Source organism: Pristis pectinata, chromosome 10 (assembly GCF_009764475.1).
Source record: "Pristis pectinata isolate sPriPec2 chromosome 10, sPriPec2.1.pri, whole genome shotgun sequence".
Taxonomy (NCBI): domain Eukaryota; kingdom Metazoa; phylum Chordata; class Chondrichthyes; order Rhinopristiformes; family Pristidae; genus Pristis; species Pristis pectinata.
In genome coordinates this window covers 73718549-73745039 of record NC_067414.1, presented here as the reverse complement: position 1 = coordinate 73745039, position 26491 = coordinate 73718549, and the positions used below count along the sequence as shown (strand labels likewise).

The 26491-nt window shown below is 42.1% G+C and overlaps 1 long non-coding RNA gene across 1 annotated transcript; it reads left to right on the top strand.

Moving 5' to 3' along the window:
- The first annotated feature begins 516 nt into the window (after nucleotides 1-516).
- LOC127575384 (uncharacterized) lies at nucleotides 517-15957 on the top strand. The gene is made up of 4 exons (XR_007957045.1): nucleotides 517-539; nucleotides 11265-11331; nucleotides 14246-14361; nucleotides 15850-15957. It is a non-coding gene; the product is annotated as an uncharacterized LOC127575384 (long non-coding RNA).
- Nucleotides 15958-26491: the final 10534 nt, after the last annotated feature.

Below are 26491 nucleotides of genomic sequence, written 5' to 3'. Positions count from 1 at the left end.
GTTAATAAGGCCATTAACAAAAGCAAACATGAGTAAGATTGAAATAGTAAATATGCAACATGAAGAATGAAATCTTGCTTCATAAATAAAAACAGAGAATGAGGAAAATACTCAGCATCTGTGGAGTAAAGTTTTCAGGTCGATGACCTTACATCAGTACCATTCAGCTTCATTTGTAATCTTGTTCAAACTGCCTCTGCCATTACTCCAAAGGTTTTCAGTGTGGGATAACCCTGCATCTTGAGATGCTCCAAAGCGAGCAATATTGGAATAAGCAGAGAAGACATTGGTGCACCCTACACAAGTCTGGGCAGTATGGCTTCAGTGGATTACAGAGGAGAGGTGATGTTGGAGGATTATAGGATCAACAGGCAGGTCAAAAAAGATGACAGAAAAATCCTACTGGTAACTTATTTTATTGCAGGAGTGAAGAGAGATCAAGTGGCATCTATGGAAGAAGAAATAGACTAACACTTTCAAGTCAAAGACCATTCATCGGAAGGGTCTGATGAAGTTCTGAAGTTCTGACCATGCAGAAGGTGCTCCATAAACTGAAATCATCTCATTTCAGAGTGTCCAGTGCTGGATCATGCAGCGATAACCTCAGGTCTCAGCATGGTCTAGAAGCTCAGTGTCACCTCCTGCTAACTCTGAATCAACCTTCATGAAGCATATTTTGACAACTGAACAAATCTAATCTTGATCTGTTCCTATACCCTTCAGCTCATTCCTCACTCACACACCTGAGGACAATTCGCAGGAGCTGGCTCAGAGTCTCTAGTCATTTAGGGATATACATAGGCTCCTGGGACTGGTTTGAAGGTCCTGCTTAACTTCATTCCCTCCTCTGTTTGCAGGCAGTAAAGGTGGATGAGCTTATTGTGCCTCTGAATGTAGGCAGCACACTATGCCAATGATAACAGTCAACATCTGGTAGGAAGAATAGCAGATGTGACTTCTGCAGTTCCCCCATACAGGGTAAATAGGGAGAACATTAATCGTTGCTGCTTAAAGTATCTATTACACTAATGCACAAGCTACCCTGCAGTATGTATTGTACTTGTGTATTTTAACTTAATAAACTGGTTAGTGATAGCTTGAAGCAAAACAGGTTGTGCAAAATAAGTATGTGCAAGAGCCCAGTAAACAGGTCTGTTCATTATGTCCCTGGTTGGCATAATGTGTACAACATCGCTTCATCATTGATAAACCGGTTAAGATCTTCACCTGCTTGGCAACTTTCTGAGAGATCACAAAGCTATGTTCAGCTGGACTGTATTTGATAATATTTATTTCCAGGTGAGACTCCATTAAAATAACTACAGCCTGTTTGTACTTATTTCTAGCAAAATCCGATCCCTGGACCAAGCTCAATTCCAGATTAGACCCCAGGGGAATTCTCAAAACACAACAGGTCACCAACAACCCTTGACAGCCTTACAGATGGTAATGTTCTATCAGCACCACTCACAGCTGTAGTTCACCTTTGAATAATTTACACATCTGCACAAAATAAATGACTTCTGTAAAACAAGTAAAACTACAGCATTTAATTCTTCCCACACTTCTTCCTCATGTAACATCACCGTGAGGCCCAATCAAATTGAAATTTTTTTGGGACAATACACTAAAATAATTTTTCATGTTATTCTGTCCTGGTATTGCTCTGTGAAGTGGAAGCAGAGGGAGAAATTAATGACGAAATGGTAACAAAGCACTTGGAAAATAATAATAGTCATCACGGATTTACGAAAGGGACAAATGTTTGACGAATCCATTGAAATTTCTTGAGTCTGTAATTAATAGTATAGAAAAGGGAGGACCAGGAAAAGGGAGGACCAGTTACTGTGTTGTGCTCGGACTTTCAGAGGGCCTTCAACAGAGTGCCACACAACGGCAATTTTAAAAATGAGAGCACAGCACATTCGGTAATGTACTGTGTGGATTGAGGGTTGGGTTACAAACAAAAAATAGATTGTAGGAATAAACATGTCATTTTCAGGTTGGGAGGTAGTGACTGATGGGTTTCCACAAGGAACTTAGCCATTCAGAATCCATGGCAGTGATTTGGATGAGGGGATGTTGGTGAGGCCACACTTGGAGTTTTGTGTTCAGTTCTGGTCACCCTGTTATAGGAAGGATGTGATTAAACTGGAAAAAGTGCAAAAAGGATTTACGTGGATGTTGCCAGGACTTGAGGGACTGAGTTATGGAGAGAGATTAGATAGGCTGGACCTTTACTCCTTCAAGCATAGGAGACTGAGGGGTGAAATCTTAGAGGTGTATAAAACCATGAGGGGCATAAATAAGGTGAAGGCACTCAGTCTTTTTCCCTGAGTTGGAGAATCAAGAACTAGAGGGCATAGGTTTAAGGTGAGGGGGGAAAGATTTAAGAGAAACTTGAGGGGCAACTTTTTTTACACAAAAGGTGGTATGTATGTGGAATGAGCTGCCAGATGAAGTGGTTGAGGCAGGTACAATAACAACTTTTAAAAGACAGTTGGATAGATGGATGGGAAAGGTTTAGAAGGTTATGGGCCAAACACTGGCAAACGGGATTCGTTTGGATGGGACTTCTTGGTCGGCATGGACCAGTTGGGCCAAAGTACCTTTTTCCATGTTGTACAACTCTATGACTCTATGACTAAGTGTGGCACATCGAATTTTGCTGACAATATAAAATTAGGTAGTAGTGAAGGGGACACAGAGAAACTTCAAGGGGATATAGGCAGGCCCTTTAAATGTCAAGGACATGGCAGGTGGAATATAATGGTGAAAAATGTCAAGACATATCGATTAAATAGGAAGGTGGAGAATTTTTTAAATGGTGAGAGGTGGAAAGGCGAGGTGTTCAGGGGGACCTGGATATATGTCTGTACTTGAATCTCTGAAAGGTAACATGAAAATTCAACAAGCAGTTAAGAATGACTTTGTTGTGAGAGGATTTGAGTACAAATGTGAAATTATATTGGGCCCTGGTGAGACTGTATCTGTTAAATTGCCTACAGTTTTGGTCTCCCTCCTTATGCAAAATAGAAGATTGTCATGAAGATTTCATCAGATTGATTCCTGGAGTGCTAGGTTTGTCATATAAAAGGATAAGCAGGCTGGACCTATGCTCCATGGAGTTTAGAAGAATGAGAAGAGTCCTCAGTAAAATGTACGAAATTCTTAAGAGGTTTGACAAGGTAGTTGATGTTTTCTGTGGCTGGGGTGTCTAAAATCAGAGGTTACAGCCTCAACTAAGGGGTCAGCCATTGGGGACTGAATTAAGAAGAACATCTTCACCCAGAGGGCAAGGTAACTTTGGAATTCTCTCCCCAGCAGGACTGCAGCAGCTCAATCACTTAGTGTATTCAAGACAGAGCTCAACAAATTTTCAAGTATTGGCAGAATTAAGGAATTTGGGGTTGGTGCAGGAAACTCGCACCAAGATAAAAGATCAGCCATGATTTTATTGAATGGTGGAGCAGCCACAAGGGGCCAAATGGCCTCCTCCTGCTCCTTTTTCTAATGTTCCTCTGTTTTTATGCAACTAAATATTGTGAATTATACAGAACATTTAAGCCATGAGGTACTACTAGGAAAGGTGAAAGAATCTGTCGCCATTCTAACACAATTTAGAACCATTTACATCTGAATCTTTGATTATAGGATCATACAGCACAGAAACAGACCTTCAAATACCCATTTAAATTAAATATTCCTTCCCCTTTCTTCTGTTTTTCTGCCTCCAAGGCAAAATGGCCATCTTCAAAATGGGATGTACCTTCTCACAAGCTGATGCCATGTAACCTTGTGCTGAACTAATATCACCATGTGTTTGGTGTCTGTGACACAATATTAGTTTCGAGAGTGTCCTTGAGACATTTCTCCTGATCCTCAAGTCCTGACTCCTTGCGTAAGTTGTTTAGGGAGGTGTACATCAGACATGATCAAACCTTGCCCTCTCCATTGAAGCTAATGTTTAATTCTTTAGTGCTGGTGGTATTGACATCAGAGGAAACACTGGCATTCATATGGTCATTCTCCTACTTTACATCAAGCATCTTCCAAAGGCAGGCTGCTGAAGGCATTTCAGGCCCTTCAGGTGATTCGAGTAGGTATCCTGGTTTCACAGCTGTAGAAAAGAAGTGAGAGTGCCAGAGCCTTACGTACAAAGAGCATTGCTGATGTCATGGACGTGGAACATGTCAGATCCTGAACTGGATAGCAATGTTGATATCAGGCTACTGTGGGGGATGATTGTGGATGCATCCAATTTGAAAGGAGTGTCATATCATTTGTTATTCCAGGAAAATACATAATGTTTCATTATTTTGTTACTTTTTTTTCTTTTTTGTGACTTCTGTTTTCACGACGAGTGCACCAACTTCACACTCCGGAAGATGTGATATAACTTATATCTGGTTTATGCTTTTGTGTATTAATGTCATAACTTGACATCTGTGATTGGCATTTAAAACCAAAGTTCCAATAACCCTTAGAATAAGGATGAGATGCATAAAGTCTGCGGCTTTGCATTCATATGAAATAAGGTCATTGTTTACTTCATTGGAATAACTCATGATATTTGATGCTAGTCATTTGTGATCTGGTTATTTCTAAATGGTGACTATGTCTGAATATTTAACAAGTGGTTGACATACATATATTTCCATTTTTACATTGATGGAGCAATTTTTTCTGGATGATGCTAGGGAAATGTATGTGGTGTTATAATCTAGTTAAAGCTCATTCATCCCACCAAGTCTTTGCTAGTTACAGAGTTAGTCACAGAGTTTTCAATGGACATCATGCATGTTCCCCATTTTTTTAAGATAGCTAGCAACTTATCATAAATACTACAGCAAGAGAAAAGCCTATTTAGTGACTATGTCTGTTTATTCCAATCTTCTTGCACATTTTTCCTGCAAGGAGCTGTATTCAGCCTGATCTAGGAAACACAATATTCCAAAGTCAATTGTTTTGTTTCAAATCTTTCCTCTGTTCATCTTGCTCACCACACCCCCCACCCCCCCACCCAGTTCTAGATATGCTTACTCTGATTGCAGCAAAGTATAAATCTGTCAGTTTTTGTATAGTCTATCATGGAATGTTTTATTTTGGTTGGAATTCAGGATTCTTACTGCAATACAGAGATCCTCCTGATTGAACAGTAAACTATCCAGATGCAGACTGGAGAGCTGCAAGAGCAAGGCAGAGGGTAGGAGTACAGAGCAGTGTGCCTGAAGGTGTAAAGGGGGGGCGGGGGGCCAGATCCCACTGAGATTGGTGTTGGGACCACCATTGTTCACAATATTAATTAACCATGCAGGCATTGGAACCAAATAGATGATGTTTAAGTTTGTGGACAACCATCAAATTGAGATGATAGTCGTCACTGAGAATTGCTTCATATGATAAGAATTGGAATTGGAATGGGTTTATTATTGTCACATGTACTGAGCTACAGTGAAAAACTTGTCTTGCATACCATTCATACAGATCAATTCACTACACAGTACATTGAGGTAGTACAAGGTAAGACAATAACAGAATGCAGAATAAAGTGTAACAACTACAGAGAAAGTGCAGTGCAGGCAGACAATAAGCTGCAAGGTCATAACAAGGTAGATTCTGAGGACATCTTATTGTATGAGGGAACCATTCAATTGTCTTATAACAGCAGGATAGAAGCTGTCCTTGAACCTGGTGGTATATGCTTTCAGGCTTTTGTACCTTCTGCCTGATGGGAGGGGGTAGAAGAGAGAATGTCTGGGGTGGGAGGGGTCTTTGAGTATGTTGGCTGCTTTACCAAGGCAGCGAGAAGTGCAGACAGAATCCATGGAGGAGAGACCCTGAATTCCATGATGTGCTACAACTGTGTCCACAACTCTCTGTAGTTTCTTGCAGTCTCAGACAGAGCAGTTGGCATACCAATCCTTGATGCATCCGGATAGGATGCTTTCTATGGTGCATCGATAAAAATTGGTGAGGGTCGAAGGGGACATACCAAATTCCTTTAGCATCCTGAGGAAGTAGAGGTGCTGGTGAGCTTTCTTGGCCATGGTGTCTCCGCGGCATTAATTATATGTTTGCAGAATGGAAGGATTACTGACAAATTAATCTCACCCTGGTTAAGTGAGAAGCATTGCAGCTTGGGTTGGAAAATGAGGATATTTTACTTGAGTCAATAAGAATCTACATGGACAGCAGTTTCAAAGGAAGCTGGGAGAACAAGTGCATGATTCAATAAAAATAGAATTGCAGGTTAGTGAAGCCATTAACAAAAGCAGATCAACAACTACACAAGAACACAAGGAAATAGGTGCACTTGGATCATTCAATATGATTATAGCTAATCTATGCTGACCTCAAGTCCTCTTCTGTGCCAGTTCCCCATAACCCTCAATTCCCCAATCTTTCAAAAACTTATCTACTTCCACCTTAAATACATCTATTGATCTAGTCTCCCCAGTCCTCAGACTTCCACCACCCTCTGCAAAAAGAACTTTCTGCACCCCTCAATTTATAAAAGGCCTCTTATCTGTATATGTAACTATGTCCCCTCGGTTGAGATTCTCCCACTTGTGAAAACATCTAAATAAAGAATGAGTTTTACAGGGAACAATGAGATGAATGAATTTCACCTTGCAGAGTCGAGAGTTAGAGCGAGATTTGGAGCGGGAGCTTTGAAAGGAGGTGAGTCTCTGTGCTTGTGCTTGTGAGTTTCATCTTGCAGGAGTCGAAAAGAGGCAAATTTGCAAATTGTTATTAGTTGATTGGCTAATTAACAGCAGCCAATAAAAAGAAGGTACGGTCAAACAGTGCAGCTATTCTGGAGTGGCCATTGTTGAGTGGACCAGTGTTAGAGTGGGGGACTGAGACTTTGGCTCAAGAGGCTTTGGCGAGAGGAGGCGGAGGCTAAGGTAAGTCTCTAGTAAGTTTCTTTCTTTCCTTCTAGTGCCAAGCCAGAGTAGTTAGAATGGTTCCAGGGCCAGTGATGTGTTCACCTTGTGAGACATGGGAGCTCTGGGGGACATCCAGTCTCCCTGATAACTAAATCTGCACGAGGTGCATCCAGCTGCAGCTCCTTACAGACCATGTTAGGGAACTAGAGATGCAGCTGGATGACCTTCAGCTCCTACAGGAGAACAAAGAGTTCATAGATAAGAGCTACAGGGAGACAGTCACTCCTAAGCTGCAGGAGGCAGGTAGCTGGAGAAGGAAGGGGAGTAGGAAGGATGTGCAGAGTGCCCCTGTGGCTGTTCCCCTGAGTAACAAGTATACTGCTTTGGATAATGTTGGGGGGATGACCTACCAGGGGAAAGCCACAGTAACCAGGTCTCTGGCACTGAGCCTGGTTGTGTGGCACAGAAGGAAAGGGGAGAGAAGAGGAGAACAGTAGTGATAGGGGATTCCATAGTAAGTGGGGCGGACAGGAGATTCTGTGGACATGAAAGAGACTCCTGGATGTTATGTTGCCTCCCAGATGCCAGGGTCAGGGACATCTCAGATCGGGTCCATAGCATTCAGAAGGGGGAGGGTGAACAGCCAGAGGTCGTGTTACGTATTGGTACTAATGACATAGGTAGGAAAAGAGATGAGGTCCTGAAGAGGGAATATAGAGAGCTAGGTAGGAAGCTGAAAAGCAGGACCTCAAAGGTAGTAATCTCTGGATTGCTGCCTGTGCCATGCACCAGTGAGGGGAAGAATAGGTTGATTTGGCAGAGGAATGCGTGGCTGAGAAGTTGGTGCAGGGGGCAGGGTTTCAGATTTGTGGATCATTGGGATCTCTTCTGGGGAAGGTATGACCTGTACAAAAGGGACGGATTACACCTGAACTGGAGGGGGACCAATATTCTTGCGGGCAGCTTTGCTAGAACTGTTGGGGAGGGTTTAAACGAGTTTGGCAGGGGGATGGGAACTTGAATGATAGGTCAGAGGTTGCTGCATTTCGTGTACAAGTAGATGCAGAGTGTAGAAAGACTGTGAGGAAGGACAGGCAGTTGAAAGGGCAAAATTGCAGTCAGCTGGATAGACTGAAGTGTGTCTACTTTAATGTGAGAAGTATCAGGAACAAGGCTGATGAACTTGGAGCATGGGTAAGTACATGGAACTACAACGTTGTGGCCATTACAGAGACTTGTCTGTCATAGGGCAGGAATGGCTGCTGGATATTCCAGGGCTTAGATGTTTCAAAAGGGACAGGAACAGAGGTAAAAGAGGTGGGGGAGTGGCTTTGCTGATCAGGGTAGAAAGGGAGGACATCCTGGAGGGATCATCTACTGAGTCAGTGTGGGTAGAAGTCAAACAGGAAGGGAGTGATCACTCTATTCGACAGACCCCCCCAATAGCAGCAGAGACGCTGAGGAGCAGATTGGGAGGCAGAGTTTGGAAAAGTGCAAAAATAACAGGGTTGTCGCTGTGGCTGATTTCAACTTCCCTAATATTGCTTGGTTCTTCCTTAGTGTAAAGCGGATAGATGGGGCAGAGTTTGTTAGGAGTGTCCAGGAAGGATTCCTGACACAGTATGTGGACAGGCTGACTAGAGGAGAGGTCACACTGGACCTGGTACCACACAGTGAGCCTGATCAGGTTTCAGATCTCTTGGTGGGAGAGCATTTTGGAAACGGTGACCATAACTCCTTGACCTTTATCGTAGCCTTGGAGAGGGATAGGAGCAGACAATATAGGAATGCATTTAACTGGGGAAGGGGGAATTATGATGCTATTAGGCAGGAACTTGGGAGTGTAAATTGGGAACAGATGTTCTTGGAGAAGTGCACAACAGAAATGTGACAGTTGTTTAGGGAGTACTTGCATAGGGTTCTGGATAGGTTTGTCCCATTGAGGCAGGGTAAGGATTGTAGAGTGAAGGAACCATGTTTAACAAGAGATGTAGAACCTCTTGTCAAGGGGAAGAAAGAAGCTTACCTAAGGTTTAGAAAGCAAGGATGAGACAGAGCTCTGGAGAGTTACAAGATAGCCAGGATGGAGCTTAAGAATTGACTTAGAAGAGCTAGAAGGGGGCATGAGAAGGCCTTGGTGAGTAGGATTAAGGAAAACCCCAAGGTGTTCTACATGTATCTGAAGAAGAGGAATATAACTAAAATGAGGGTAGGGCTGATAAGGGATAAAAGACGAAACGTGCCTGGAGTCAGAAGAGGTAGGGGATGTCCTAATGAATACTTTGCTTCAGTATTCACCAGAGAGAGACCTCTATGTTTGTGAGGATGGCGTACAATAGGCTGACACACTAGGGCATGTCGACGTGAGGAAAGAGGATGTGTTGGAACTGTTGAAAAACATTAGGATAGATAAGTCACCAGGGCCGGATGGGATATATCCAAGGTTATTATGGGAAGCGAGGGAAAGATTGCTGTGCCTTTGGCAATGATCTTTGCATCCCTACTGTTCTCAGGAGTAGTGCCAGATGATTGGAGGGTGGCAAATGTTGTTCCTTTGTATAAGAAAGGGAGTAGGGATAATCCTCAGAATTACAGACCAGTGAGTCTTACTTCAGTCATGGACAAATTACTGGAGAAGATTCTTAGAGACAGGATTTATGAGCATTTGGAGAAGCATAGGTTGATTAGGGACAGTCAGCATGGCTTTGTGAGGGGCAGGTCATGCCTCACGAGCCTGATTGAATTCTTTGAGGATGAGACAAAGCACATTGATGAAGGTAGAGCAGTGGATGTGGTGTACGCAGATTTTACTAAGGTGCTTAAGGTTCGTGATGCAAGGCTTATTCAGAAAGTCAGGAGATATGGGATCCAGGGAAACTTGGCTGTGTGGATTCAGAATTGGCTCACCCATAGAAGACAGAGGGTCGTTGTAGATGGAGAGTATTCTGCCTGGAGGTTGGTGACCAGTGGTGTTCTGCAGGGATCTGTTCTGGGACTCCTGCTTGTGATTTTTTTTATATATATAAATGACTTGGATGAGCTGGGCTGAGAAGTAGCAGATGGAGTTCAACCTGGAAAAGTGTGAAGTGATTCACTTTGGAAGATCAAATTTGAAGGCAGAATACAAGATTAATAGCAGGACCCCTAGCAGTGTAGAGGAACAGAGGGATCTTAGGGTCCACATCCATAGATCCCTCAAGGTTGCCGTGCAGGTTGATAGGGTTGTTAAGAAGGCATATAGTTTGTTGGCCTTCATTAATTGGGGTATTGAGTTCAAGAGCCACGAGGTAATGTTGCGGCTCTATAGAACTCTGGTTAGACCACACTTGGAGTATTGTGTTCAGTTCTGGTTGCCTCATTATAGGAAGGATGTGGAAGCTTTAGAGGGTGCAGAGGAGATTTACCAGGATGCTGCCTGGATTGGAGAGCATGTCTAATGAGGATGGGCTGAGTGAGCTTGGGCTTTTCTCTTTGGAGCGAAGGAGGATGAGAGATGATTTGATAAAGGTGTACAAGATAAGAGGCATAGATTGAGTGGACAGTCAGAGACTTTCTCCCAGGGCGAAAATGGCTAACACGAGAGGGCATAATTTTAAGGTTATTGGAAGTAGGCATGAGGAGATGTCAGAGGTAATTTTTTTTACAAAGAGTGGTGGGTGTGCGGAACACTGTCAGCAGAGGTTGTGGAGGCAGATACATTAGGGACATTTAAGAGAGTCTTAGATAGGCACATGAATGATAGAGAAATGGAGGGCTATGTGGGAGGGAAGGGTTAGATAGAGCTTAAGAGTAGGATAAAATGTTGGCACAACATCATGGGCAGTGTTGTTCTATAATAACAGATATGTAAGAGCAAAACATGGCAGATGCTGGAAATCTGAAATAAATACAGAAAATGATGTAAATAGTCAACAGGTCAGGCAGTGTCCATGGAGAGACAAATAGAATTAGCATTTCGACTTAATGACCTTTCATCAAATCAGTTCCAAATAGTGTAGATACAGTTACAGGAAATGTGGATAAACAGGAATAAACTGGAAAACAGGAATTGTAAATTATGCTGCCAGAATTAGAAGGAAGAACAGGAAGTGGCTCAAGTGTAGCTATAGCACCACCTTGAGACTGGTTGGGTTGCATGGTCTGGATTTTGTATGACGGACATATTCTCTGATATTCTTCGTGATTCTACACTTCAGTCTGTTCAACATGTCGCCATAACACCACCATTGTGTCACACTCATGTGCAGTGCAGCTGTTGTTTGTAGATAATTACCATTCATGGTGAAATCATTTGCAGCATAAAGATATGTCCTAGTGAATATAGTGCGAGGAATGGCAGGTTGTTGTGTTTCTTTATTTTTCCTTTAATAGGTCCAGCCCAAATGGTCAACCAAGCTGGAACAAAATGGATTTGTACGTTCCTGAAACACCTTTCCCTGTGAGTAGCCTATTCCCATGGTGGATGTATCTTTACTATTATTAGCTGCTGTCCTAAATATTAGCAGATAGTATAATAAAAGTTGGTTTGTGATACGACCAACAAGTGACTGGTATCCTGTTAAATGATTCACCTATTTAACTGACTTTGTGTTAGATAAGTCTCTTAAGCACCAATATTTTATCCAGAGAAGATGCTTTACATTGTTGAGAACTTCATTGTTGCTGGAGGGAAAAACTCTTTCGCTTTCAGGTAAAATTAATTCAAAAGCATTTCTACTGCATTAGTGACTTTCTCATGTCAATGTTCGTCTCTAGTTCTGGATGACGTTCACTAAAACAAGGGTTTAAGCTCACTGCACAAATATTCTGGAACCATGCATTCTGCTGGCACCTTGGTCCTCTTTAAAGATTAAAGATCTCTGTCAAAGATGGATGGTGCTAGTTTGAATTCAAATAAATGTTATTAATACAAAGGTCTGTAGTATATACTATATGTTGAAAATAGCATCTTGTTGCTGCTTTCCTGGCATTAAGCCTGTAGGAGGTGCTAAGTATTGTTGCGGTCCAATGCAGCCAAATGAATTTAAGCACATTACATCAATTCTAACAACAGTAACTTAACATTTGGCACAGGGTTATCTCTTAGCCGTGCATTTTCCAGAGAACAACAGATACTATGGTAACAATGGAGACACTTCTTTTATCATTCCCACTCTCCTCCTCCCTCACCTGCCTATCATCCCTCTCTCACCTGGATCCACCTATCACCCACCAGCTCTTACTTCACCACTTCCCTCCACCGTTTTATACCGGCGATCTCCCCTTTCTTTCTAGTCTTGATGAAGGGTCTTGACCCAAAATGTCCACTGTCCATTTCCCTCCATGGATTCTGCCTGACCCGCTGATTTCCTCCAGCATTTTGTTTTACTATGGTAACAACCAGTCTGCTTATAAGAAGTTTGAAGACTACAGGTATACATCACCTCCATCCCCTACTCCTGGTTATTGCTTCCATCCAGTTTAATTGCTGTAAGTCAATGTAAGTCCTGTTTCTCCCTTTCCACCAGCTTCCATTAAAGAAACTCCCTTGGCCCCAAACCATTCTGCCTGCTGCACTTTATTACTCATTTTTCATCTGGTCTTGCAGGCTTTAAAGTAGTTCAGACTTGACTTTTTATCCAGTGGCCCCAGCAAGACCTCAGGCTGAAAACAGTTGTTGAATAACCTTCTCTCCCTCTGACTTCTCAGCCTCTCATAAGCCCTGAGCTGACTCTTTCCAGTGAAATTTTAATTTAACTAATGATTCTGAAGTATCATAGTCCATTCAAATTATAATTTTTCATTCAACATCTTACTTTTGGCAACATTATCCCCCATTTATTGAATAGATTTATGGTCATCTTTCTTTGATACATCCTTCCCCCGATAGGAAAGGTTCAGAGAGATAAGGGCCAGATGCAGACAAGTGGGACTAAGTCAGGAAGACACCATGGTCAGCATGGACAAGTTGGCCCAAGGGACCTGTTTCCATGCTGTAACTCTATGGTTGGGACATTAGGATTCAGTTATTTTGGACATTGGTGAAATCATATCTAGAGTGCTATGTTGGTCCCTTTAGTTAAAAAAGGATAGTAACACATAGGAAAACAGTTCAGAGAAAGTTTACAAAACTAATACAAGGAATGGGTGGGCTGTTTAATGAGGAAAATTTGGACAGGCTAGCTGCGTATCTGCTGGAGTTCAGCAGAGTGAGAAACAACTTTATTGGAAGATCCTGAGGGGTCTTAATAGGAAGGATGTGGAGAGGGTGTTTCCTATTATGAAAGAATCTAGAGCTTGGGGTTAATCTTTCAAAATAAGGTGTTGCCCATCCAAGTCCAAGATAAGGTGAATATTTACTGTCAAAGGGTCCTTTGGACCCTTCTTTCTCCAGAGGCAGTGAAAGCAGAGTATTTGAATGTTTTTAAGGCAGAGGTAGATAGATTTCTGATGGGTAAGGAGGAGACTGGAGATGGACAACAATGCAGATTTGAGGTTACAATCAGACCTTACTAAATGGAAGGTGTACGTTCATACATCACATATCTCTCTATTATTCTGTGATCATCAACAGGCAGCAACCATCATTAAGGACCCTCACCATCCAGGACATGCCCTCTTCACATTAGTACTATCAGGGAGGTGGTACAGGAGCCTGAAGACTCACACTCAATGTTTCAGGAACAGCTTCTTCCCCTCCACCATCAGATTTCTGAACTGTCCATGAACACGACCTCGTTATTTCTCTTTTGCACTATTTATTTATTTCTGTAATTAAAATAAGATATCTTTATTAGTCACATGTACATCAAAACACACATTGAAATGCACCTTTGCATAGAGTGTTCTGGGGGTAGCCCGCAAGTGTCATCACGCTTCTGGCACCAACATAGCATGCCCACAACTTCCTAACCCATACGTCTTTGAAATGTGGGAGGAAACTGGAGCACCCAGAGGAAACCCACACAGACACGGGGAGAACGTATGAACTCCTTACAGACGGTGGATGGAATTGAACCCGGGTCACTGGCACTGTAACAGTGTTATGCTAACCATTACACTACCTTAATTTTTCCAAAGACGTGCAGGTTAGGAAGTTGTGGGCATGCAATGTTGGCACTGGAAGCATGGCAGAGAGTTCCACTTCTTACTCCAAGTGAAAAGAACTGGGTCCCAACACTCACCTCTTTATATGGCTCCCACCTCGTGCACTGAGAGTCCCACTTCTCGCTCCAAGTCACAGCCCTCACCACCTTGGGAAAAACTTAACCAGGATTTGACTAGGACTCTAGTAATTTAGAAATATACTGGGGCATTCAGGACTGAATCAAGCATCCTGCTGATTATTTTCCATTTCTTTTCTTTGCTTGTAGATATTGAAGCCAGATGACGTTATCAAGCCTATGGACTTGGGCAACATAACATGTCCAAAAGAGCCTCAGAAACAGGAAAAGAAAGTGGAGTGTCTTATGCAAGACCCAGATATTTGGTAAGAGCAATAACTAGTGCATTCAAGGTGTCTTTGCTTAATAGTTCATGAACTTAATTGGACAAAGGTAGGTTGAGAATGCAACCACATTGATGTCTATAACAGGACAATAAAAGATTTCATGAACCCTACCTGGTACATTACCTACACAAGCTTAAAATTCAAGAAATTTTATATTTCTATAACAGTTACTGCCTTATGGCTATATGCCTGGAATAGCTAATTTTCAGCATCTGATGATGGGCAATAATAGGCAAATTAACACGTTGTTAAAAGGATACTTTGACTTCATTTAACTTTTTCTCTAGGGTTTACTTCATACCTCCCAGCTTCATGAGGAACATGCAAACACTCCCATTCAAATGTCCAGTCTACAAATCCACTCTGTGGGCTCCTCAGTGAAATGAGGTACCTTCCCTAATAGACCTTGCAGGACAGGTTGTTATGATGTGGCCTGTGGTTTGGGAGTCATGGCCGCGATTGCAATTTGGGTTATCCAGCAATTTGGCACAGGTGGCCCCATTATTCATCTGCTTTTGAGGGCCATCTCCTGTCTGCTGAAGGACCTCTTGTAGATTCAGTGAGTTATTTCTTCCTACAGTGGTTATAGCCCATTGTTTCTTCCATTGTAGATATTGGGTTGGTGCCCAGGGCATGGATGTTCAATGTTGCTTTCAGAATAAGTGTAACTGTAATATTTTCATGGTGGCTTTTCTGAGTGGGGAGGTTGGTGCTACTAGTGGCTTTACTCAATTTTGTGCAAGGACATTGGAATCATCGCAAATGGCAGGTGGGCATCATGAGCCAGTGTTAGTAGCTGTTCAATGAGAGGACACTTTTCTAAGATAAGATATCTTTATTAGTCACATGGACATCAAAACACATTGTGAAATGCATCTTTTGCGTAGATTGTTCTGGGGGCAGCCCGCAAGTGTCACCACACTTCTGGTGCCAACATAGCATGCCCACAACTTCCTAACCTGTACATCTTTGGAGTGTGGGAGGAAACCAGAGCACCTGGAGGAAACCCACGCAGACACGGGGAGAATGTACAAACTCCTTACAGACAGCGGCCGGAATTGAATCCGGGTCACTGGCACTGTAAAGCGTTACGCTAACTGCTACACTACCGTGCCTGCCACTACTGCACTATTACACAGTATGTATGATACCTGAGGGTGAATCAGGTAGAGTAGCCTCAAATAAAGCAATAAAAGAATGTGCAAGACTTCATTAAGTTGGACTGCTGTACAATTATTCAGCGTCCACAGTTGGGGCAATGTAGTTTCATCATTGTCAAATTACATCAAGGTCAGTACCACCTTGGAAAGTCTGTTGGACAGAACAAAAGTGAAATTCAGCTGAATTTTCAGCACTTCACTTAGTCCCAAGATTCTCTTCTCACCACCTCTTGTTGGTGGCTTCTGTCACTCACCAATGAATATTATTGAACCAATTTATTGATCTCGGTCTTCTTTCTGTATTAAGGGTTAGTCCTCAAGTACATTCTGAAACTCTGATAGAGCAATGCAAGAGCTGGTTTGGAAATCTTCAGCAATAAAGAGGAAACAAATTAGTTCATGTGTCTAATTCAGGGAACCAGCACCAACCAACAATTTCTGAACTAACCAGATGCCAACTGGAAACCACCCAATGGAATCACCATTTACAGCAGACTCTTTGAAAACATTTGAAACTGTTTTGCAATTCTCATTTCCTGTAACATTTAAATATCAAGAAATACTAAAGTATAAAGTTAATAAAGAATAGTAAACATTTGCAACTGCAATATGTATTTATTTTATTTGAAATAAACATAAATATCTATAAATCTTTTATTGTGATGAAATGCTAAGTAATAAGGGCATGAAATTAAGTAAAGTTTGGGTTTTTTGCTTTCTGAATTGGAATCAATTTTATTATAATTGTCAGAAAACTTTCCTCAGTGTCCTGGTTTTCACTCTTCCATGCCCAACTATATACTCACTGATGAAACACTTTCTGTTTTAACACTATTTAAGACTAATTTTAAAATTAGTAGTTAATGCCTGGTAGACCGATAGCAATGTTAATTATGGTTTATCATACTCAAGATATTTTGTGGTAATTTTACTTGGGTCCTCTGCATTTTTTATTGTGATCCATTCTTGTCTAATTATAAACTTCTACAAATGTAATGTTCTGATTGTTGCAAAAGATAGTTTTATTAATTTTGGCTATTGTTGGAACTTTTATCAGGAAAAGTGATCTTTTCACCCCTGATTGTGAGTAACAACACCCATGTGCTCCAAAAACACACAAGCTCCATGTGCATTGTAGGTATGTTGGAGAAGGGATTCTTTTGGAGGGTCGAAAGATGGATGCTGAAAGATGTCATGTGAGATGGCCAGAGTAAATGTGCTACCCTCTACAGTACTAGCTTCTATTTGCTGCTGAGGCTCACACATCAATGAAGAAAAGCATACAAGGGTCATCACTGGTCATGGAATTACAGTAGTGAGGAAAGCAGTGCCTTAGTGAAAGCTTTTATGAACTATTTAAAAGCTATTAAGATAAATTGAAAAACAAAACATTACATGTTCAAAGTACTGTAAAGTACAGATAAGTAATTTAAACCATTAAAATTATGTAAAATAACACAAGCAGCTACCAACACATGCCATTTTCCACAGGGCTTCCAGTGGATCACTGTCTATGCACTCAACCGTCCCTGGTGTAAAGACAAGTGCTGGATGCCAAGTGAATCAATAGCCTCTCCTCCACGCGTCAGTGCTCTGCTGCTGAGCTCAACAATGTCGGCATCTGACCTCCAGCCCATCCTGAGCTTCCGTGTTTCGATGCAGATCTGTGCAAGCCTGACGTGCATTGAACATTAAACAGTTGGTAGCTGCCAACTGCAGGGAAACACGATTCAGACCTTTAGTTCGTGGTGTGCAGCTCCTGGACACCACGTGTGTAATAAAGGGATTTACAAGGGGCTAAACTCTTTTGATGCTTAAGCTCTGGTATTGTTGAATTTCTGTTTTTTTTTATTAGTAATGTGGTAGGATTTGGGAAACTCCCCTCAAAGGAAAAACACTTGATGATTTTGTTTATATTTATACTTTTGTATATATTTCCTCTTGGATTCACTGAGAAGATGAGAAGTGAATTTTTAACTTGTTGCTCACAAGTTACAGTTTAAGAGACTCTTGCACTAACCTCTGACAAAATGCAAAGTTCTATTGCTTTCCAGTGCTAAAACTCTATAAAAACAGAAAATGCTGGAGATACTCGGCATCACTGGAGAAATAAAGATAAATGATTCATCAGATCGATCACCTTTCAATATTTCACACATTACTTCAAATCCAACACTGGTCCCATTCAGCAATGCCTCATATTTAAAATCAGAGCCTAATCACAAAATCCCACCTCTGCCTTTCCTTCCCTATCCCTCTGCTGCAATGTTCCAATATCTCTGGATTCCACATATTCTCACACATCTTTGTTTCCATTACCGTAAAATTGAAGAGTGTCTTCAATGGTCCAAAAGCTCAACCTCAAGATTTCCTCCTCAAAATACTCCCCCTCCCCCCCCTCTCCCTCTCCCTCTTCTTTTAAGATGGGCATTAAAATCTAACTCAAAAGCAAATCAGGTCAGGTGGAGGGAGATAGAGTTAACATTTCAACTCATTAATTGTTCATTACAACTGAAATCCTTAAAATCTGGCTCTTGGCAATCTAATGATCACTAACATTATTATATTTTTATATGTAATATGGAATCTAATTATTTCTGATGCTACTCCTGTGAAGCAATTTGAGATATTTATTATAATAAGGATACTATTATGGAATACAAGTTCTTTACATCTTAGTTTTATAAAAACAGAAAAATTCTATCATGTGAAATGGTTCTTGTGTGTTCATTTTATTGTTTCAAGTTGTAACTGCATTGCAATTTTGTAAAAAAATGATGGGTTTCCTTGATTGATAATGTTCAATATCATTGATTGTACAAAAAAGAAGTACCTCTGTAAATATTCTTGTTTCAGTATTGTGATTGCAGCTTGTATTAGGGTAACGGTAAAGTTTGGGTACATTTACATAGCATTGAAACATGAGATAGATATGACAACATGAACATCGACTCCTTGATCACTTCACCTCTGAACTTTTCTGGTATGAAAGTATTCTTACTTTGCATCCTATCTGAAATTGACTTGCACTGTCTCAACATGGCTGTTGATCAATATGAACCCAAAGCATCCATTGTCCATCTAAGAAACCAAAGGGAAATACCGTTGCTGAAGCATAACCTGGAGTTAATAACGAAACATATTCAGGATGTGCAGCGAGGCCATGATCTTTGTGACACTGTACAAGAATTCAAGAGAGTGAAGGATGACCAGTTCAGTCACAACATATCTTCTTCTAGCCCTCAACAACAGAGAAACCCTTTAATTGATTTTGTTTGTCTTCAAGAAGGGATATTGTTCACAAAGTGACCAAGCAAAGCAAGAACTGGAAGTTTAAAGGGATATGGGCCAAGTGCAGGCACTCACTCAGTTGGGCAATGTGGTCAGCATGGGCCGAAGTGGCTGTTTCTGTGCTGTATAGATCTATGACTCTATTACTCTATAACTAGCTGGAAACCAACAGAAGGACAGAGAGAAACAACTTCATTCTATTTGTGTTTAACTCCAGGCACCAACACCCATCAATAATGTTCCAAAACATAAAGTCCCTTCTAGGAAAAGGCCAGCAGGAGAACATATTGATAAAACAACATTTAAAAGGTTTGGTACTGCTTTTCAAATCTCATTTTCAGTAGTTTGTCCAGTAGTTAGCATTTAATTTGGTAGCCTTAATATAATAATACTTAATTGCAAAATTATTTCACTTTCTATTTGTGTATAAATATATATTTTACAGGAGAAGGCGAATGACTATTTCTTCATGTGAAAGTTGGAAAAAGAATTGGAATGTCTTCATTGGCCAGGAACCTACATTGGTGAGGAGGGGAAAGAGAAAAGCTTTCAAAATATATAACATACTTTTTAAACTTATATAAATCTGTATTCTTTGACTTTCTGCAAATGATTGTTTAAGGATTGATGTCACAAACTACATACAGTTTATATTTGAGGATGTTGCGAAATTCTTTCACATGAATGGACATATAGAAAGGGTAAGTAAATACTTAGCAGGTAACAGGAGGAGGGGTGTGGCTGATAGGGACCAAAAAAGTGATCTACGTATGGTGAAAAAGGGCAGAGTTTGCTGAAGTCTCAGTTAAAGAGCAGTGTCAGTGATAATGGAAGGGGTGAAAATTGAGAAAAAAGTACAGGAAAGATTAATTTAATTTAAAGTGTATGTCACTCTATCAGGAGGGGTGCATTTCAGGTTGCTGTGAAAATCAGGGGTAGAAATTGCAGAAGAACTTGTCATGACCTTCCAAATCTTCCCAGATACAGGGAGATGCCAGAGGAGTGGAGAATGCCAAATGTTACTCCCCTGTTCAAAAAGATGTGTAAGGACAAACCCTTTAACCACAGGCCAATCAATTTAACTTCTGAGCTGGAGAAGCTTTTAAAAACAGTCAGGATTTTATTAAGCAAGGATTGATGAGAGTAACCTGGAAGATGTAATATACCGTATTTGAATTCTTAGAAGGTGTTTGTTAAAGTCTACCATGAAAGACTGTTCATTAAAATTCAACCATTGAATAAAAGGATCAGTAGAAATGCATTCAAGAAATTAGTTTATGGATTGGATAAGCTGCTGATTTTCAGGCTGTGGGGGAGGGGGAGGGTGGTGAACATTGGTACTACCCAGGCATCAGCAGTGGTTATTTTTATATTTAATGATCTGATCAGGGACGTGCAGGGTGGAATTTCCAATTTTATTTATGTTGCAAATTTTGGAAGTGTGACATTGAGGGTGACAGTCGTGGACTTCAGGAGGACATTTATAGAGTGGTGAGTGGAGTAGGGAAGTGGCAAATGAAACCTGACATAGAGAAGTTCAACATTCTGGCTGAAGAACAGATAGAGATAATGGGTCAGATTGTCCTGGAACTGGTCCACAGCTAGGCTGTCTGCCCCACGTTCCTCCTCATCAACCTTTCCCGGATGTAGAAGGGGAGCATGCTGACCCTCCACACCCAAAAGATGGAGCAGGGTCTGAGTGGCAAGTGGGCCTCAGGCATTGTATCCTGAGAGACCACCCTTGGTACTTCCTGGCAACTCATTGCTGTGAAAAGTTGTAAAAGCTAGAAATAGATTTTCAGTGACCCTGATAGACTGAGATCATCAAAAGCTATACAAATAAATTTAAACAATTAAAGGAAATGTGTGTTTCTTGAAAGAGAAACATCTTGCCAAAAACTGAAAATAATAGCTGTTCACTTGGAAAACAGGCATTGAAGAAACTGTGCAGAGATGCCAGTTCCATTGGAGGTATGTGAAGGGCTATTTCATGCCTCAGTTCTATTCTGGACCACCAGGCTCAAGGACAGCTTCTATCCCGCTGTTATAAGACTATTGAATTGTTCCCTAGTACAATAAAATGGACTCTTGACCTCACAATCTACCTCGTTATCACCTTGCACCTTATTGTTCACCTGCACTGCACTGCACTTCTCTGTAGCTGTGACACTTTACTCTGCATTCTGTATTGTTTTACCCTGTACTACTTCAATGTACTGCGTATTGAATTGATCTGTATGAATGGTATGCAAGATAAATTTTTCACTGTACCTCAGTACAAATGACTATAATAAACCAATTCTAATTCCTTTGGTGCAAGCTCAGTAAAACAAAGCTAAAAAAACCTTAAACATTCATGGCAATTTATAAACTTCCTCTCTAATCTTATGCTCTACATGTGAAAACTGCCTCAATGGGGCAAATCTACATTCCCACAGTCCCCTTGGCCTCGATTTTCCATTCATATTTTTGGTGCCCTCCCTGGCTCACCCTGCGCACAAGTTATGCACCATGAGCAATGTACAGCTATATCTCTTCCCATCCCTTTCCATCTCCAACGACTCATCTAATGTGGCATCCTGTCTCTATATGTGCCAGTCCATGAGAAACCTTTATCAAAATCTGCCGAATACAGGCTGGGGCTATTATCTACTCATCCTTTCACCACATTCTGTTGCAATCCTGGACTCCCCACTGTTGCCCCCACTTTTGTTTCTCTTCCCTGGAGCAGACTCCTGGATGTCTCTTACATTCTCTGACATATTGGTTTTTCTATTAATGGGAGTGAGACTCATGTCCTCTGTCCATTTCCATTCTTCCTCCATTAATGCTTTAGCTGCTCTATCTGCATAATCATTTCAGTATTGGTATTGGTATTGGTTTATTATTGCCACTTGTACCGAGATACAGTGAAAAGCTTGTCTTACAAACTGATCGTACAGATCAATTCATTACACGGTGCAGTTACATTGAGTTAGTACAGAGTGCATTGAAGTAGTACAGGTAAAAACAATAACAGTACAGAGCAAAGTGTCACAGCTACAGAGAAATTGCAGTGCAATAAGGTGCAAGGTCACAACAAGATAGATCGTGAGGTCGTAGTCCATCTCATTGTGTAAGGGAACTGTTCAATAGTCTTATCACTGTGGGGTAGAAGCTGTCCTTAAGCCTGGTGGTACATGCCCTCAGGCTCCTGTATCTTCTACCCGATGGAAGAGGAGAGAAGAGAGAATGTCCCGGGTGGGTGGGGTCTTTGATTATGCTGGCTGCTACACCAAGACAGCGAGAGGTAAAGACAGAGTCCAAGGAGGGGAGGTTGGTGTCCGTGATGCGCTGGGCTGCGTCCACAACTCTCTGCAGCTCCTTGTGGTCCTGGGCAGAGCAGTTGCCATACCAAGCCGTGATACATCCTGATAGGATGCTTTCTATGGTGCATCTGTAAAAGCTGGTGAGAGTCAAAGGGGACAAACGAAATTTCTTTAGCATCCTGAGAAAGTAGAGGCGCTGGTGAGCTTTCTTGGCCGTGGCATCAACGTGATTTGACCAGAACAGGCTGTTGGTGATGTTCACTCCCAGGAACTTGGAGCTCTCAACCCTCTCGACCTCAGCACCATTGATGTAGACAGGTGCATGTACACTGCTCCCTTTCCTGAAGTCAATGACCAGCTCTTTTGTTTTGTTGATATTGAGGGAAAGGTTGTTGTCATGACACCGTTCCACTAAGCCCTCTATCTCCTTCCTGTATTCCGACTCATCGCTGTTTGAGATATGGCCTACAACAGTGGTATCATCTGTAACTTGTAGATGGAGTTAGAACAGAATCTGACCACACAGTCATGAGTGTATAGGGAGTAGAGGGCTGAGGATGTAGCCTTGTGGGGCACCAGTTTTGAGAATAATCGTGTCGGAGGTATTGCTGCCTATCCTCACTGATTGCGGTCTGTTTGTTAGAAAGTCAAGGATCCAGTTACAGAGGGAGGTGTTGAGTCCTAGGTCTCAGAGTTTGGTGACAAGCTTGCTTGGGATTATTGTATTGAAGGCAGAGCTGTAGTCAATAAACAATAATCTAACGTAGGTGTCTTTACTGTCCAGATGCTCCAGAGCTGAGTGTAGGGCCAGGGAGATGGCATCCGCTGTAGACCTGTTTCGGCGATAGGTGAATTGCAGTGGGTCCAGGTTGTCTGGTAGGCTGGAGTTGATGCGTGCCATGACCAACCTCTCAAAGCACTTCATGATGGTGGATGTCAGAGCCACTGGTCGGTAGTCATTGAGGCATGTTACCTTGTTTTTCTTTGGTACCGGGATGATAGTGGTCTTCTTAAAACAGGAGGGAACCTGAGATTGAAACAGGGAGAGGTTGAATATGTCCACAAATACTTCTGCCAGCTGATCAGCACAAGATCTGAGCACGAAGCCTGGGACACCATCTGGGCCAAGTGTTTTCCTCGTGTTCTGTTGCGGGGTCTGCATTTTTTTCTGGGTGCTTATCTTTATCAAGGCTGCCTTCTGGGGGAGGCCAGCTGCTGCTACCAGGTTATTAACATATTCTTCATGTTGTATGTGCCCTCCAGAGGAGGTGACATATCCTCTTCATGCCCACACGATGATATAATCCCGTACAACCCCAAAGGCATATCTGCTCTCGGTATAAATGTTTATTCTCTTTCCTGTTCATAGTTCCTGCTTACATCGGAAGTGCTGAGGTTGAGAGGGTTGAGAGCTTCAAGTTCCTAGGAGTGAACATCACCAATAGCCTGTACTGGTCTAACCATGCAGACGCCATGGCCAAGAAAGCTCACCAGCACCTCTACTTCCTCAGGATGCTAAAGAAACTTGGCATGTCCCTTTTGGCCCTCACCAATTTTTATCAATGCACCATAGAAAGCATCCTATCCGGATGCATCACAGCTTGGTGTGGTAAATGCTCTGCCTGGGACCACAAGAAACTGTAGAGAGTTGTGGATGCAGCTCAGCACATCATGGAAATTAGCCTCCCCTCCATGGACTCTGTCTACACTTCTTGTTGACTCAGCAAACCAGCCAATGTAATCAAAGACCCCACCCACCCCGGACATTCTCTCTTCTCCCTGCTCCCATCGGGCAGAAGGTACAAAAGCCTGAAAGCATGTACCACTAGGCTCAAGAACAGCTTCTATCCTGCTGTTATGACTATTGAATGGTCTCCAGTACAATAAGATGGACTCTTGACCTCACAATCTACCTCATTATGGCCTTGCACCTTATTGTCTGCCTGCACTGCACTTTCTCTGTAACTGTAACTCTTTATTCTGCATTCTGTTACTGTTTTCCCTTGTACTACCTCAATGCACAGTTGTAATGAAATGATCTGTATGGATGCAAAACATAGTTTTTCACTGTATCTCAGTACATGTGACAACAATAAACTAATTAACCAATTTAATTTACCAATTTGAGGACCTCCATCAAAGCTATTAATTCTGCCCAAAAAGCTGGAGGAGTTCAGCGGATCAGGCGGCTTCTACAGAAGGAAATGAACAGTTGACGCTTCGGGTCGAGACCCTTCATCCAGACTGAAAAATAGAGGGGAAATAGCCAGCGTAAAAAAGGAGGGACGGGGTGGAGCAAGAGCTGGTGGGCAATCAGTGGATTCAGGTGGGGGGTGGGGTGGTAGGCAGATGGGGGAAGGAAGAGTGGGAATAACGGCAGAGGCTGGGAGGTGATGGGGGGACGTGTCACAGGGCTGAAGCTGATGGAATCTGATAGGAGAGGAAGGTGGAGCACGGAATCAGGGGACGGAGGTGGGAAGACGGGATTGCATTGGAAAGGGAGCTAGTGGGCGGTGTGGATGGGTGATGGGACGGATGGAGAGGGTGGTGGAGGGGAAAGAGGGCCCCTGTCACCCTGCCTCTTTCCCCTCCTCCATCCTCCCCATCTGCCCATCACCTCTCTCCTTTGATCCCATGCTCCACGTTCCTCTCCTGTCAGATTCCATCCTCAGCCTTTTGTCACTTCCACCTGTCACCTCCCATTTTCTGGCACTACCCCCACTGTCCCCTGCTCCATCTACCCAGCACTCCCTTCTCACCCGGATCCACTCCTTCCCTCCACCTTTTTATAGTAAATTCCTGCAAAGGTTCAGCCGATTTGGAATAATTTCCCACAGAATTCCTACAATAATGAAACAATCCCAGTACCTTTTTAACATACTTCACTGATTCCCAGGCTGGGGTGTCCCCTGCTTCTGATTGCCTGCTCTATTCTGCTTGGGTCCCTTTCCTTCTTGGCCTCCACTCCTCGCCCAGTGATCTATTGTCCCATCTTCCGATAAGCATGCCATCTTCCAATAATTGCTGCACCAGAGGTACAGGGTGTACGGGGTCTTCTCCTTCCTTTCCTTACATTCCCTGACAAGAAGTCCTGTCTTTCCATAATTATAACATTTTAAGTTGTCCTTATCTTCTATTGGGTTGATTTTAGCCTTTTTGGCCTTCATTCTCCCTGCATTTGGGTGCCCTAATTTATGGTCTTGTCCTTCTGTCATGACTCTACTTATCTTACGATCAGTTCTCCTGCAATGAGCCTATATCACAACCTCCATTTGTTTACTTGTGCTCCAGCTAGCTATGCCCTGTAATCGAAACACTTCCCTGATCTAATGAATGTTCTGCTCATTTAGCATGACCTTTAAACCACCTCCGCTACTGGCCTATTTTCCCATCATCCCTTTCCAGTTGACCATGTTACAAACTTTCCCAATTTTCTTATAATTCCTAAGGGAAAGGTGAGACAGCCTGTGTTTTTTGGAGGCAAAGAAATTTCATCCACCACCTTTCCTCATATATTGGTTTCCTTAATGCAACCAATTCACCATAACCTTAATTCCGTTATGTGAAGCTGAGGTGAGACAGAGATGGATCAATTTTTCTCTTTATTCACTCATTTACGTGACGTGGCTGTCACTAGCAAGTCCAACATATTTATTTCTCCCTAATGCCCTTGAGAAAAGTGTGAGATTTGAACAAACAGTTACCTTCCTATAATCCACACCTCATATTCAGATGCCACATTTTGCCAGCGTCATTTCTAGTAGGGGCTAATGATAAAATGCAGGTCCTATCTCTATGATCATTAAAATTGGGTGTTAGTCAATAAGTAATTTGTGCAGAGCGAAGTTCTGCAAACTCTCCCAAAAACCTTATGATGGTAACCTATTTCAATAAATCAGGAATAAAAATATGGTAGTATATTGTTTACAATACATTTTATAAAAATCCAGTCAAAGACCTGATGAACAGTTCCAGAAAAGAACAAGTCACATGTGATTGTTTAATAAAAGCATCTGTTCTAATTAACAAAAAGAGGTCTTCAACCACTCTTGAAATTATCTTTGTCCAATCCAGCAAAATTCTATAAAATTCTATAAGGTTTACAAAAGAAGGTTAAGGCTAATTTTGGCTTTGTTTCTCTGGTGTCACAGTGCTACAGACTCACATGGCCATCGTGTACAGTGATCAGTGACAGACAAGGGACCGTATTCAGAATGCTCAAACCCACATATTCCCATCCCTATCCTCCTTCCCAACGCCAATCTACAACATGTTCTTCTTCCCCTTCATGCTTCTAACTCTCACACCCTTCCCCCATATATTCCCTCTTCAAATCTCCTCCCCTTCCTT